This window comes from Solenopsis invicta, chromosome 14 (genome assembly GCF_016802725.1).
Source record: "Solenopsis invicta isolate M01_SB chromosome 14, UNIL_Sinv_3.0, whole genome shotgun sequence".
Lineage (NCBI taxonomy): Eukaryota > Metazoa > Arthropoda > Insecta > Hymenoptera > Formicidae > Solenopsis > Solenopsis invicta.
Window position 1 is genome coordinate 7385794 of NC_052677.1, and position 16151 is coordinate 7401944.

At 29.8% G+C, this 16151-nt stretch overlaps 1 long non-coding RNA gene across 1 annotated transcript in view; it reads left to right on the plus strand.

The window, feature by feature from the left end:
* Positions 1 to 797: 797 nt before the first annotated feature.
* LOC120359526 overlaps positions 798 to 16151 on the plus strand; it is a 32474-nt gene continuing 17120 nt past the window's right edge. Inside the window, exon 1 of the long non-coding RNA XR_005576292.1 lies at positions 798 to 1359. This is a non-coding gene — a long non-coding RNA (uncharacterized LOC120359526). The remainder of the gene's footprint in view (positions 1360 to 16151) is intronic.

A 16151-nucleotide genomic window follows, 5' to 3' on the forward strand; every position in this document is an offset into this window, starting at 1 on the left:
CAGAATTCAAAAGTAGTTACTCTCTCATTATTAATTTATTTCTTGTTACAAAAATTTATAAATACTGAATATTAATAATAAAAACATAAATATTATAATAAGTGTTATTATATACTGAAGGAAGGTTTTCGTGATAAACAGGCATTTACAGAGGTAAATTACATATGGCTGCTTGGATGCAGAAGAAGATGTACTGTAAAGAAGAATACAGATGAATGAGTTGCAGAAAAAAAGTTAAAAAAAATAAATTATAGAAAACAAAGATGTTATAAGAAGGCTTGTTTTTTTTGGTATTTAAAAAAAATAAATCAAACATCATTTCTTACATTTATTTAAGCGAGGAGTTCAATGATACTGGTTACAATTACATCACATGACAGGAACACAAAGAAAAGTACTTTTAATTCGAATAAATTTGTGATGTTGGAATAATTTGTGATAGAACATTATCGATAACAGGGTGTGATACGTTTTCATTAAAAATACACAACATTTTATAAAAATCTATATCTAATGCTATATCTATTGCTATATCTAATAACAAAGATATCAGATATAATATAGCATTTTTATAAGATATTCTACATTTTTATAAGATATTCCATATTTCTAATACTAAAACGTAATGTATTTTATACCGTATTTCTTGGAAGTTCTCAACCCCCCCCCTCTCTCCCGTCACTTGCGTTGAATTATCCACAGTTTACAATTGGTTGATATATAATAAACAAATGCGTAGAAGTGGTAAGAGATATAAAATTGTTTCTAAGCATTTAAAGCTTCTAAGCCCTATGCACTCACAGAACATATTTAAACCACCAAGTTTAACCACAATATATTATAGTCGATCGTTATATTAGTCGTCTAACGCTTGGTCTCATAAATAACTATCACGCGTTTTTTCTTGCAAAAATATTTCACCGTTTTTAACTCACGAGAATAGTTACTTTGAATAGTGAAAACGTATTTAATTCAATGAGTATAACCTTTTTCTCAAACAGAAACTTTTTCGGAAAAGTAAATGATTAAAAAGTGCGGGCTGCATACAAGTATATTCGTGTAGTAACAACGTACTTATGAGTATTTTTGAGTGGTAAAACCTTCTGTTTGTAAATTTGAGATATAAAAACGTTTATTCAACAACAAGTACAAAATACTCATTTAGGATTCACAAGTGCAATTCACTTTGCACGTTTTAAAACAGTACGATTAAATAAAGATTATAATTATAATTATTACTACATAATAAAAAAAAGACAAAAGACATCAAAAAAACGTAGCACTAAAAACTTTTGATATATGCAAATTTTTCACGAATGTTTGAATATTACATCGTACCACTTACTCATGAATTAGAAGGTGAGTACTAAAGTATATTTGAAGTTTCCTCTTCTTTGCATTCCTACACTGTTTCTATTCTATTTTTACACGCTAATTATATATATATATATATATATATATATATATATATATATATATATATATGTATGTATGTATATTATTTTATTTTATTTTTGTTTTATGTTATATTTAATGACATTACACCTATTTAACATGCAATATTAAGAGAGTATCCTGATTTACAAAGTCAAAAAGATCGATTTTTTTTATAAAATATAGGCACTAAGATCTAGCTATGACCGAAGAAGACTTTCTTATTATTATTGTGTTATTAATTTAACATTTTTTCAAAATTAATTTAATATTTATTTTATATTAATTTTTATTTAAAACAATAATTTCAAAAACATTAATTTAACATTTATTCAACTTTAATTTAATATATATTAATTTTACACTAATTTTTTTATTTAAGAAAATAATTTTAAAAACATTAATTTAATGTTTATTTAACATTAATTTAATATTTATTTTACATTAATTTTTATTTGAAACAATTTCATAAACGTTAATTTAATATTAATTGCATATTTATTTTACATTTATTTAATATTTATTTCATATCTATTAATGTTTAATTCAAATATTATTTAATACTGATAGATATTTATCGTCTCGATAAATCAATAATATGTAGTTGTCCGCTACCAAAATTGCGTATCCGCGGAGATTTTTAATATATTTAATCCTTAAACACGTAAATGGGTCTGAGAGACTCTATATGAAGTTTTGAACGCTTGCTATGTGAAGACGGAATGAGATAGGAGGTTCGGATCAAGACGTAAAAAAAGTTTGAAATCTCCTCTTTTTGATTGATATGATTGATCAACTTTTTTGGTCAACTAGAATTCAAACGGCACGGTAGCAAAGTTTTCTTAGAGTCAATGCGACCCATATAGTGTGTAAGTAAAACTTTTTTGTGAGTATTTTACATAAAAGAGCTGGACAAAATACGTTCGAACAGGTCGGTTTGCCGATGTTACTCATATATACTCTGTCTAAAATTGGAATACTATAAAATGCTGTAAAAAAGGGAGTTTTTCCGAAAATGTGAAAAGTTGAAAATTAATGTGTCATGAAACACATTAATTTTCAACTTTAGACACGATTTAATCAAAAATACCTCATATTTGCCTTGTTACATAAGTACATTTTTAAATAGAAATGACAATGATATAATTTTTTTTTGAAAGTATAAATCTTTAGCTTTAAAACGCCGTATTGTAAAGTTCTTCAAAGTTTTTTGTTGCAAAAATATAATATTTTTTAAAACGTGGATTTTTAGATGCCCAAAAATACCTCATATTCTCCATGTTACATAATTATATTTTTTAAAAGGAATGACATTGCCAAATTTTATTTTGAAAGTATGACTCTTTAGCTTTAAAACTCCGTATTTGAAAGTCCTTAAACGTTTTTAGTTGTGAAGATATGATTTTTTGAAAGAAAAGTGGATTTTTGACCAATTTCTCATTTTTGCTTAATGATTTTTCTTTTATAACTTCACAATAAATTATTTTTCGGCAATGCCGATTGTGCAGTCACATTCCTGAGATTTTGAACTTTCGTTTTAAAAAAAATCGTAGAAAAATATTAATTGTAATCAAAGTTATAGCTTCTCAAAATTGAAAAAGTTTCCTGGACCCAAAAATGTGTTTTCGTATTTTACAGGATCGGTGTGTTTAAGGGTTAATATTTTTAATATATTTCTTCCTATCACACAATGTTATTAATTATATTATTATATTTCCATTATTGCAAATCATACCTATAATATGCTATAATAACCTATAATTTAAGTATCAGTAAAATAGTAAAAATTACAGATGATTATAAATTTTAATAGCTATTTTATGCAATTTTTGCACAGATCGAAGAACTGCATAAAGAGCATATTATAAGTTGTGTAAAAAACTAAAAATATCTTTTATATTTTTTATATTTTTCTCTAATACTAGTCATGTTTTTACAAAAATAAAGAAATTAAAAGTCTACGATTAACTTAGTCTTGTCTTTGCTGTGGGCAGCGACCACGTATCCTGTTTTGGAATATATACTACTAATGATTAGATACCATTTTCCTTTTTCGATTAGATAGGTCTTAAAAGCATTCTTTGTTATATGACTAATGATCTGATTTTTCGTTACTAAGAAAAATTCTATTTAGATATTTGAACCTTCCATTTGCAAAGTTTTGCTTTTGATAAAAAAAATATCATTCGAAAGAATGCAACGAAAGAGGGAAATGCGTATTAGTATTGCCATACAGGGTGTCCCATTTTAAAAAACGCACCTCGATAATTCTTCAATAAAGCATTTTCAGTAAAAATGTTTCAGACAAAAGTTGCATGGTTTCAAGGGGGTCATAAGATGGTGTCATTAATTTGACTTTGAATAGTTGCTTGAAGGTCACGTAAAGGACACCTTTAATTTTTTAAATGGAACTGCCTACTTTTTATTACATATTCTTGTAGCTTAAAAGCATTGAAAATTTTCTCGAAACACCGATCTATTTGACTTCAAAAATGACATTAAATAACGCGCGTTAAGAATTATTGAAAGAGAACACTCGCCTTTCGCATATCTCGGAACATTCTGACAATATCTAGGATATTATATTAGAATACCACGATATTTTTACTCTACCAGGAGATCCTCTTTTTCTCACCAACCTAATCCAACACAAAATTAAAACGACGGACAAAAGTCCCATAAACGTAAAACAATACCGTTATACTCTGATACATCAAGAAGAAATTAAGAAACAAATTAAAGACATGCTTGCAAAAGGAATCATACAAAAATCAGATTCACCGTATAACTCTCCTCTTTGGATAGTGCCTAAAAAGCAGGATGTTTCAGACAAACTCAAATAAAGACTAGTAATCGATTACAAAATACCTATCCTTTTCCAAATACTAATGAAATCTTCGATCATCTGGCCAATGCCCGTTACTTTTCCACTTTCGACTTAGCATCGGGTTTTCATCAAATTGGCATAAGTCAAAAGGATATTCAAAAAACTGCATTCTCTACCCCAGACGGGCACTATGAGTATACTTGCATGCCCTTCGATTTAAAAAACGCACCTCCAACTTTTCAACGGATGATGAACAAAGGTTTAAAAGAACTAATCGGAAATAATTGCTTTGTTTATATTGACAATATTATAGTATATGGTAAAACTATCGAAGAGCACAATAAAACTTAAAAATATTATTGGAGAAACTTAGACAAGTTGGACTAAAACTGTAACCGGACAAATGTGAATATCTCAGACCGGAATTAGAATATTTAGGACATGTTATATCAGAACGCGGAATACAGTCTAACACCAACAAAATGGTTAGGAATTATCCAGTGCCGAAAAATCCGAAAGAAATTAAGCAGTTTCTTGGACTAGTCGGTTATTATCGCAAATTCATTAAAGACTTTTTTCAAAGATAACCAAGCCTCTAACGTATTTACTCAAGAAATCCACTAACTTCCAATGGACAAACGAACAGCAACACTCTTTTGAAACTCTCAAATCTAAATTACTGTCACAACCTGTATTTATCTATCTCAATTGGAATAAACCTTTTATCTTAACTATAGACGCGTCAAACAAAATGATAAGAGCCATTCTTTCACAGAGAACAATAGGCAAAGATAAGCCGTTAGCTTCTGCCTCTCGTACTTTGAATAAAGCCAGAACACGATATATTACTACAGAAAAAGAGCTGCTTGCGATTGTATGGGCAACTAAATATTTTAGATAATATTTGTATGAAAAAAAGTTCACAATTATAACGGATCATAAACCTTTAGTGTGGTTAATGAATGTAAAAGATCCAAATTCAAGACTAATGAGACGGAGATTAAAATTAGAAAAATTTGACTACAAAATAATTTATAAATCAGGAAGAACAAATACTAATGCCGATGCTCTATCCCAAATTCCCGTAAACGCAATTGACTCTTTCATGACTAATAAAGAGATCAAACAAGTTTTCTCAGAAATAATAAAGAAACGTGAAATTACTTTTAACAAAGATCCAGTCCCGGGATAGTCAAACATTGATCCGAAAACCATCTCCATAGAAAAACTCCTAGATCTAATTCAATCAATCCTACAAGATCCATATGCCAATCCTGATAATTGGACTTTACATTTTGTTGTATCGATACAAAAATTCAAAGTACAATTGACGCCTTAATCGAGATGTATGATTTGCAATCTAAAACGAAAATTATAATAGAGGGACGACCATCTGAAAAGTCTGAAAAAGATATTCCTAAACCATCATCCTCTGAACCAAACATTAATAAACAAATAATAACAAAGAATCAAGTTGGAAAACAAAGTAACAAAACAATACTTTTTATTGAAAATTCTCCTGAAATTACTAGAGAGAACGAAATTTATATTTTACTTTACGCCACACATAGATGATTGAGTATTAAATTACATGATTTTCTAAATAAAAATGATCATCACATCAATATAATACATGATCAAAAAGAAGTTAATAAATAAATTTCTGTTATTGATGAATACTATCTTAAAAATAAATTACACATATATATTTCTAAATATTTGCCGGAAATTACAAATAAAGATGAAATAATATCAGACGCTTATTTGGGTATATTAGATGGCTATTATTCAGTAGAAAAAACGCTACAAAAAATTATACAAAAATATAATTGGCCCAATATAACTGTAGACGTCAAAGAATTTATCAGCAAATGCGAGACATGTCAATTTAACAAGCCAAGTACCCAAAAACCTTACATCAAGAGGCGCGGTCGCGTCTCGTGCCAATTCAAAAAAAAAAAAGCGAGAAAGACCGACGCCTGTTTTACGCGAGTCAGCGAGTTCAAGCATAACGAGATTATCAGATCTCAGCAACGGCTGAATCGATCAAGTTCAAAGTCGTCTCATTCGATAGCTTGGGAAAAATTGCATATATAAAAGTGTTTTTATTTTTTCTCTCCGTGCCGTACGAGCGGAGATATCGCGATGCAAATTCTAATCTCTACATTTTTCTGTAAGATACGTCTCCTTGGTCGTCGCCCTCAGGAATTCTCCCTTTCACATTTTCGACACAGTGTGGCGCTCGCTACTACACTATCAGCATCTATGCGGTCACGTGATGCACCATGTGATGTGCATCACGTGACCGCGATCATGATTGCGCGTATGACAGGTTTCCTAACCTATAACCTGAATCGTCAATAATATCTCGGTTTGCGGGGCAAACGACACATTTTTCTGCCGAATTCCTTCTTCCGAAACCTTCTTTCGCGTGGTGCAAAAATGCGTTGAATAAGCCTATTATTAATGAATATGTGCAGTTAAAAATATATATTTTGCATTAACTAGAGTCAATATTATTATATATTATACTCCTACGAGTGCTACGTATAAAATTTTTCGAGTGTCATAAGAAGATATGATTTACAAAGCACATGAATATGGTAATGAAACGAGGTTAATTAAATCGGATGCACCTTATTAAATCTATTTTTATCTTTCTATCTTTCTCCAATGCATATTTACCTTTCTCAGCAAAAATGTGGTTTGCTTTTTCAGGTCTGCCTCTAAGTCATGCTTTTTTAATTCTAGCGTTAATGTAAATGTATATTTTTAATGAATTGACATTTGAAACAAGTGTCAAATAATTTAATAAAGATATAAAAATGATTCCAATGCCTGGTGTACGTGTAATTTTACAAGTTGAGTCTCAGAGGCTTCAACGCTGCGTGTACTTTTTGGTTTCAGAAATTTGTAATTGGATTAATTAATAAGTAAGGTAAGTACATTTTGAATCCTGTTTATTGAAAAAGTTAATAAAGTAAGTGTAACTTTTACAATGTATATAGAGTTTACTGAAAACTAGTTAAAATAATACATGATATTAAATATGCTCGCTGTGTTACAAAATGAATTATCTTTTATAAGAAAAAGTATCTTTTATAAGACGCTCAGAAATATTATTAAATATCATGTAACAGATTAACACATATTATTTATTTACAATTACCATTTATTTTGTAACACAGCGAGAATATTTAATATCATGTATTATTTTAACTAGTTTAGTGAACTCAATATATATTGTAAGAGCTACACTTAACTTTGTTAACTTTAATAAACAGGATTCAAAATGTACTTACCATACTTATTAATTAATCTAGTTACAAATTTCTAAAACCAGAGAGAATACGCAGCGTTGAGACCTCTGAAACTCAACTTGTAAAATTACACATAATTTTATATCTTTATTTAATCATTTGACACTTGTTTCAATTCATTCAAAATATACATTTACATTATGGTAGAGTTAAAAAAGTATGACTTAGAGGTAGACCTGAGAAAAAACAAACCACATTTTTGCTGGGAAAAATATGCATTGGAGAAAAATAGAAAGATGAAAATAAATTTAATAAGGCTCATGCAATCTAATTAGCTATGTTTCATTATCATATTCATATGCACTTTGTCAATCATATCTTATGACACTTGAAAAATTTTATACGTGGCATTCGTAGGAGTATAATATAATATTGACTCTAGTTAATGCAAAATATATATTTTTAACTGCATATATTTATTAATAATACACTTATTCAACACGTTTTTGTACGAGACAAACGAATTCGGCTGAAAAAAGTGCATAATATATAACCTTGTCTATACAAGAGACATATTATTCATTGTGGATGGGAGTTGAGGTTAATTATATTCACGTAAGCAGTTTTTGATTTGCTTGGTATATATATATATGTATATATATATATATATATATATATATATATATATATATATATATATATATATATATATATATGTATGTATGTATATATATGTATATATGTGTATATATATATATATATATATATGTATGTATAGTGTGTGTGTGTGTGTGTGTGTGTGTGTGCACACACACACTATACGTTTATTCCACACCGGATATCCCTCAAGCTCCCAACGAGAAAATATCTATTGATATTATGGGTCCATCCAAAATAACAAACAGAGAAAACCGATACATCCTTGTCACCCAAGATTATCTAATCCGATACATCCTAGTAGAACCTCTGATAGATAAATCGACAGCCGTAATTATCAGAGCATTATGGTATTCATGGCTCCGATATTTCGGTAAACCAAAAGAACTTCTTTCCAACAACGCTCAAAAATTTACCTCGAACGAATTTAACACTCTATGCGATAAATTGCACATTAAACACGTACTAACGTTGGTCTACCACCCGCAATCGTACGGAAAAAATGAGAGATTAATACTAACAGAATATAGTATATAAAACATTACATTAATGAAGACGAGCAATGGAATATGATACTATCCCAAGCGATGCTCACGTATAATTAAACGATTAATAAAAATACGGGCTATACGACCTACAAATGACAATTTGATAGAGAACCTAATCACATCTTCAGCAAAGAAAGGGAAAGGTTAACTCTCCAACACTAAATTAAAAATCTACGTACTCAACACGAAATAAATTAGAAGAAGCGCGTAAAAGCATACGCGAATATCAAAACGATAATCTTCCTACAAAAACGTACGCACCAATCGAAAATAATGATTTGGTGCTTGTAAAAAACTTCAATGCTAAATTGTTCAAACCACAATGAAAAGGTCCATTTCCTGTTGTTCAACACGACAAATTTATAACTTATCATATTAGAGAAAAAGGAGAAATTAAACAATATCATAGAAGTGATATTAAACCCTTTATTTTAGGCGATTGATATGAATTTGATAGGAATCATTCCGATCTTTCTCCTCCTGACTTTCCAGGGTCATCCTGTTAGCAGCGTAGAAAAATTCAATCGAACAATTGAACAATGATGAAGTTATATACCTCGAAAGTAAAATTATACCATGAACAGTGGAAAATTGTAATAGGATATAATTTATTTGAATTAGAACAAAATTACCAAATGCTTAAAAATACATATACAGAATTGTCTAATAAATGTCTTTATAAACAGAGTTGGATTTACTCATCCAGAAGTCGTATTAGTAAAAGGTTAGATTATTTGAAAGAGATCGCGAATGATCTAGAAAACGTATTTTATCTCGCAGGACTTTGAACGACGTCAAGAGTTACGCGCGGATTATTTGACTTTGTAGAAGAAATAAGTAAAATGTTATTCGGAACTTTATGCGATGTTGATGCAAGTTATTAGAACAAAGAATTAGATAGTTTATATAAGGATCAGAAAAATATTATACAATATGTAAAGAATCAAACAAGCATAATACTTAAATCTCTGGATAGTAATGAAAAAATTGTTGACGTTACATTACAATCGATAAGACGTATAAATGATCGTTTTAATCACCTTGGAATTCGACTTTAATTAACGAAATAAATATTTGGATAGATGAGGCACTACTAGACTTAGATGAAGAGACTTAGTTAAGAAAATTTACTAACAAACTCAGAAAAGCGGAAGAACTAATCGTGAACGGAAGACATGGAATATTAAACTCTACATTTTACCACCAAAAGAATTATTAAACATTCTAAGGCAACATATCAATGTAGATAATTTCCCAGTACCTTTGGAAGAAATACAATATACAACTGTTATTGACATAAGTGAAATATCAATAGCATTAACAGAGAAACGACTAATTATTCAACTAGTTATTTCATTATTAGAAGACAAAATTTTAAAATTAACCAAAGTAATATCTCTTCCTAGATACGGTTAGTTAAGACAATCAATAATAAATACAACCCAGAGACTTATTCTATTAGATCTATTTATGCCAATTAACGAACTAGAATTAAGTTTAGCAAAGAAACTTGGAAAATATCAATTACTAAAACGAACGTATCCGGATTATAAATTAGGAGTAAAATATAATTGTTTAACAGAAATATTAGGTGCGCAACTAAGTTCCCGCTGTTTGTCAATAGATGGCTCCAGCAGTAAGTGCTGGTCGATTTAGACATCCAAAACGTCATGAACCAAGCTTAGACATATGATAAACAAACCGCGCTGATACGATAGTGATTTTGTTTTGGCGTCATATACTTTTGATTATGTGAAAATGTCTGATTTTGTGCAAATAATCGTCATTTGCGGGAAGTGTTGATTTTCTTATTTCATTCGAAGAAAATGGCGGCTGAAGCGCATTGAGAGCTCCAAAAAGTTTACGGAGATGCTGCTCTAAGTGAAACAACGTGCCGTGATTGGTTCCGTCGTTTCAAAGACAGTGATTTCGATGTTGACGACCGTCCGCGTGAAGGAAGGCCAAAAACATTCAAAGACGCTGAATTGGAGGCATTGCTCGATGACGATCCGTGCCAAACGCAAGAACAGCTTGCTTCAGCATTAGGAGTTACCCGCCAAGCCATTTCCAAGCGATTGCATGCGTTGGGAATGATTTAAAAGCAAGGAACTTGGGTTCTTATGATTTGAAGCCAAGGGACGTTAAGCGTTGTTTTTTCACTTGTAAAAACTGCTTCAGCGGCAAAAAAAGGAGGATTTTCTTCATCGTATCGTGACGGGTGATGTAAAATGGATTCATTACAGCAACCCAAAGAAAAGAAAGTCATGGGGATTGCCCGATTATGCTTCTACGTCGTCGGCTGGGCCAAATATCCACGCTGCGAAGGTTATGCTGTGTATTTGAGACCAGGTCGGTGTTATTTATTATGAGCTGTTGAAACCAAACGAAACCATCACTGGGGAACGGTATCGACTTCAATTGATGCGACAGAGCCGAGCACTGCGCGAAAAATGGCCACAATACGAGCAGAGGCACGACAGAGTGATTCTACTGTATGACAATGCTCGGCCTCATGTTGCCAAACCTGTTAAAACCTACGTGGAAACGCTCAAATGGGAAGTCCTACCCCACCCGCCATATTCCCCAGATATTGCGCCGTCCGATTATTACTTGTTCCGTTCGATGGCACGTGGTCTGGTTAATCAGCAGTTCCGCTCATATAAAGACATCAAAAAATGGCTTGATTCGTGGATAGCCTCAAAAGACGAACACTTTATTGTAACGGTATTTGAGCTTTGCCAGAAAGATGGGCAAAAATTGTAGCTAGCGATAGGCAATACTTTGAATGAATCATTTGTAACCATTTTTTCACAATAAAGTTACATTTTCATAAAGAAAAACAGCGAGAACTTAGTTGCGCACCTAATAATTACTAGGGTAAGTGGTAAACACCTATTATTGTGACGCTTTCTGAAAAACCCAACTTCAATGCATCGTAAAAAAAAAAAAATGAAAAATTCAAACTTTTTTTCTTAACGTTTATAAAAGAACTAAAAGAATATATAAATCCATCTATTATTAACAAAATGCAATTTTATTAACATTAAAATTAATAATAATAGAATACGCTTGTTACCGTAATCATGTACACCCAGCGACTTTGATTCTGTCCATGGAAAAATTTTCCAAATTGAGAAGTCGCTATTTTTCTACATACTCGCAGTTCATGATTAGTGTAACAACTAGAGCTTATTGGTTGTTACGTTAATCATAAATTGTAAGTATGTAGAAAGATAGCGACTTCTCAGTTTGGAAAATTTCCCCATGGACAGAATCAAAGTCGCTGGGTGTACACTAGGTTCCACCGATGCCTTAACACATGAACTTGTACGCGTGTCAAGGCATATCGATATAGTAAATTCGGCGTGTTCCGACTCAAGATATTTTTACATTTCATGCCTGTCATCTGACGATTATATTCAATTAAATTATTAACAACAATTTACCTCTTTTTGGTTTTAGTTAAATTTTTCTTACATTAAAATATATAATCAATTTTTAAGTCGAAATTAAATGTAATTGGTTTATTTTAAGAAAATTAATAAATATTGATAATAATATAAATGTTATATTAAATTTTAAAATATATATGTATTTTATATGATTTTTAAATGCAATTTAAATGTTATTTAATTTACCTAATACTCTGTAGATGCTTGAATTTTTCAATCGATAGATTTTTCTATAAATTCAAGATAAAAACATTAAACTATTTTTCAATGTTTATGATTCCATAACATAAGGTTTTCAATTCATAAATATGAAATTAGACTTGGACCTTAATAATATTACTCTTAGACATTAATAAAAATACTTTTTACATTTGCTTTCAATGCAAAATTTCATTTTTTAAAAATGAAAATAATTTTTAAACGTTTTTTCTACCGTGATTTTGTTGATTTACTACCTTGAAAAAATTACATGTTTTGTCTTTGTTCCCAACTTCTACAAAATATATTTTTATCAGATTTTTTCAAAAAGTGCGCTACAATGAAAAAAATTAAAATAACATTTTTCTTATTAATTGTCTTCAAAAAATGAGCAGATAAATCGTTTCTACCAGTTCTTTAACGTTTTGTTTGTCTATATTCCATGTAATGTTTTGCTGATCACAAGTTGAAAGTTAGCGATAACTAAATAACTTTTTAATATTTATAATTCTACAACATAAGCATTTATTTCATATTTATGGAATATAAACCTTATGTTATGGAATTATAAAAATTGAAAAAAAATTTAGCTATCACTAACTTTCAACTTGTGATCAGCAAAATATTTCAATATGAATTTTGTAGATAAATAAAACGTTAAAAGCTGACAGAAATAATTTACCCGCTTATTTTGCGATAAAAATTGACAAAAAATGTTATTATTTTAAATTATTTCATTGTGGCCTACTTTTTGAAAAAAATCTGAAAAAATATTTTTTGTAGGAGTTGGGACCAGAGTTTCACATGTAATTTTGTTAAGGTGGTCCATCAACGAAATCAGGGCAAAAAAAATATTTGAATGTTATTTTCATTCTTTATAATCGAAATTTGCATCAAAAATAAATGTAAAAAATATTTTTATTAATATGTAAGAATAATATTATTAAGGACCAAGTCTAATTTCATATTTATGAATCAAAAACCTTATGTCATGGAATCATAAAAATTGAAAAATCGTTTAATGTCTTTATCTTGAATTTATAGAAAAATCTATTGATTGAAAAATTTAAACATCTACAGAGTATTAGTTAAATTAAATAACATTTAAATTGCATTTAAAAATCATATAAAATACATATATATTTTAAAATTTAATATAACATTTATATTTATTATCAATACTTATTAATTTTCTTAAAGTAAACCAATTACATTTAATTTCAACTTAAAAATTGGTTATATTCTTTAATGTAAGAAAAATTTAACTAAAACCAAAAAAAGTAAATTGTTGTTAATAATTTAATTGAATATAATTGTCAGATGACAGGCATAAAATGTAAAAATATCTTGAGTCGGAACACGCTGAATTTACTATATCGATATGCCTTGACACGCGTACAAGTTCATGTGTTAAGGCATCGGTGGAACCTAGTACATACAAATTCAAAACACGTTATAGGTCCAACTTTATACTAATTAGGATTGGATAGGAATTGCACCTAAAGAAGAAAATTTGCATATACGAGGTATGTTCGGAAAGTAAGATTACGACAAATATTACAAATCGAAAAATGTGAATTTATTTATGAAACTTACATGAAATGTTAAGTAGGTATATAACTATTTTTCAACATAGTCACCATTCAGTTCCTTACATTTAGAGAGCCGCGGGATCAATTTTTTTATGCCCTCGTTGCACTCGTTTCCCGCCAACTTCCTCGACCATTCGTAGACCGCGTCTTTTATCTCCAAATCGGACGAAAATTGTTTTCCACTGAGATGCTCCTTTAGAAGAGTGAAAAAGAAGAAATCAGAAAGTGTAAGGTCCGGGCTATGAGATGGATGGTTTAAAACATCCCAACCAAAAGAGTTTGATGCACTTTCTGATTTCTTCTTTTTTACTCGTCTAAAGAAGCATCTCAGTGGAAAACAATTTTCGTCCGATTTGGAGGTAAAAGATGCGGTCTACGAATGGTCGAGGAAGTTGGCGGGAAACGAGTGTAACGAGGGCATAAAAAAATTGATCCCGCGGCTCTCTAAATGTAAGGAACTGAATGGTGACTATGTTGAAAAATAGTTATATACCTACGTAACATTTCATGTAAGTTTCATAAATAAATTCACATTTTTCGATTTGTAATATTTGTCGTAACCTTACTTTCCGAATATACCTCGTACTTTGTTCCGATAAAATCCCTCGTAATGTGCAAATATATCAAAATTTTATAATTCATTTAGAACCGGACTGTACAGCAATTTCCGACACAGCAACTTTAAAACCGGAAAGTTTAATAAAAGACAGAATTGAGGCTCATAAAACAATTCATGTAGTCAATCTAAAATCGATTAATGAAACTCTAATGAAATATGACTTGACTGATGTACCAATGGATTTGATAAAAGAAATTTACGTTAACCCAGAATATTTGCAAACTCTAAGTAAAACTTTGGACGAACTAGACAACATAGCAGAACAAATATCAAAACATAAAAGAACTATTACTTGGAAAAAAACATTCATGTATTATTTACATTTGACAGGATAGCCCTTGGCTCTATCCTATTTGTATTTCTCTATAAAATCGGACTATTTTCCAGTATTATCAATCTATTCAAACAATTACTTGGAAATTGCTATAATCAATGTAGCTTCGGGAATCGCGCACCTACACAACACGCCCATTTCACCGCTTATCCTCCAAATCAAGGAATAAACTCGGAAGTATTAAGACGACTGCTTACCAATAAAATTTGACTACACGTCAAATTTTTCTATAAGGATGGAGATGTGGGCAACGACCGCGTATCCCTTTTTAGAATGTATACTACTAATGATAAGATATCATTTTCCTTTTTTGATTAGATACCCACACAACACATGGACGTCCCCGGACGCCCAATACATGTCCACAAAAGTTCTTGTAATGTCCTAGTATCTCGTACGTCCATAGGACGTTCTAAAGACGTCCGAAGGACATCCTGGTTTATCATAGCTGCAGTATGACGTTTGTATGACATCCGCAGGACATATTTGGGATGATTCGTAATATTTAACATATTATGTATACATACATAATAAATATGCATTCGAAAATTGCGTTATTCTTTATATTAAATAAGACATTTTGAAGATGTTCTAAGGACGTCCTTTAAATATCTAGCAGATATTGGTGGTACGTTCCGAAAAGGTCCGTTATATACATATATGTCAACGAAGTTGAGTATTTTTATTATTATCATCATTATCATTATTATTATAACACAAGAATTTTATAAATTATAAAATTATAAAGATAATTTTTCGTGTTAAAAAATATTTAACAAAAGATATATTTAACTATATATAAACATAAACTACAAATTTTGATAATATGAGAAGCTTTAATATACAGTATATAGCTTTTTAATAAAATATATTATTTGTTAATATTTAATATTTCATTATATATAATATTTAAATTATGTAATATTTAATACATATGTATAATACTATAACGATTAATTTAATGGCTATTTTATTTGTGAGGAAAATCCTACTCAAAATATAAATAAATAATAACGTATATTATAGTAAAATTTTTCTCAGAAAAAACATTTTGGAACGTAAACTTAAAATATAAAAAAAGTAATTATACATCTAGCAGCAAGGTATATATATTTGATTTACAGAATCATATCTGTTTACATGATTCTGTGAATCAAATACATGTATACATTAAAATTCGATTTAATTATAATTTATGAAATCCTGTAATTTCGGATTGAAATGAATTTA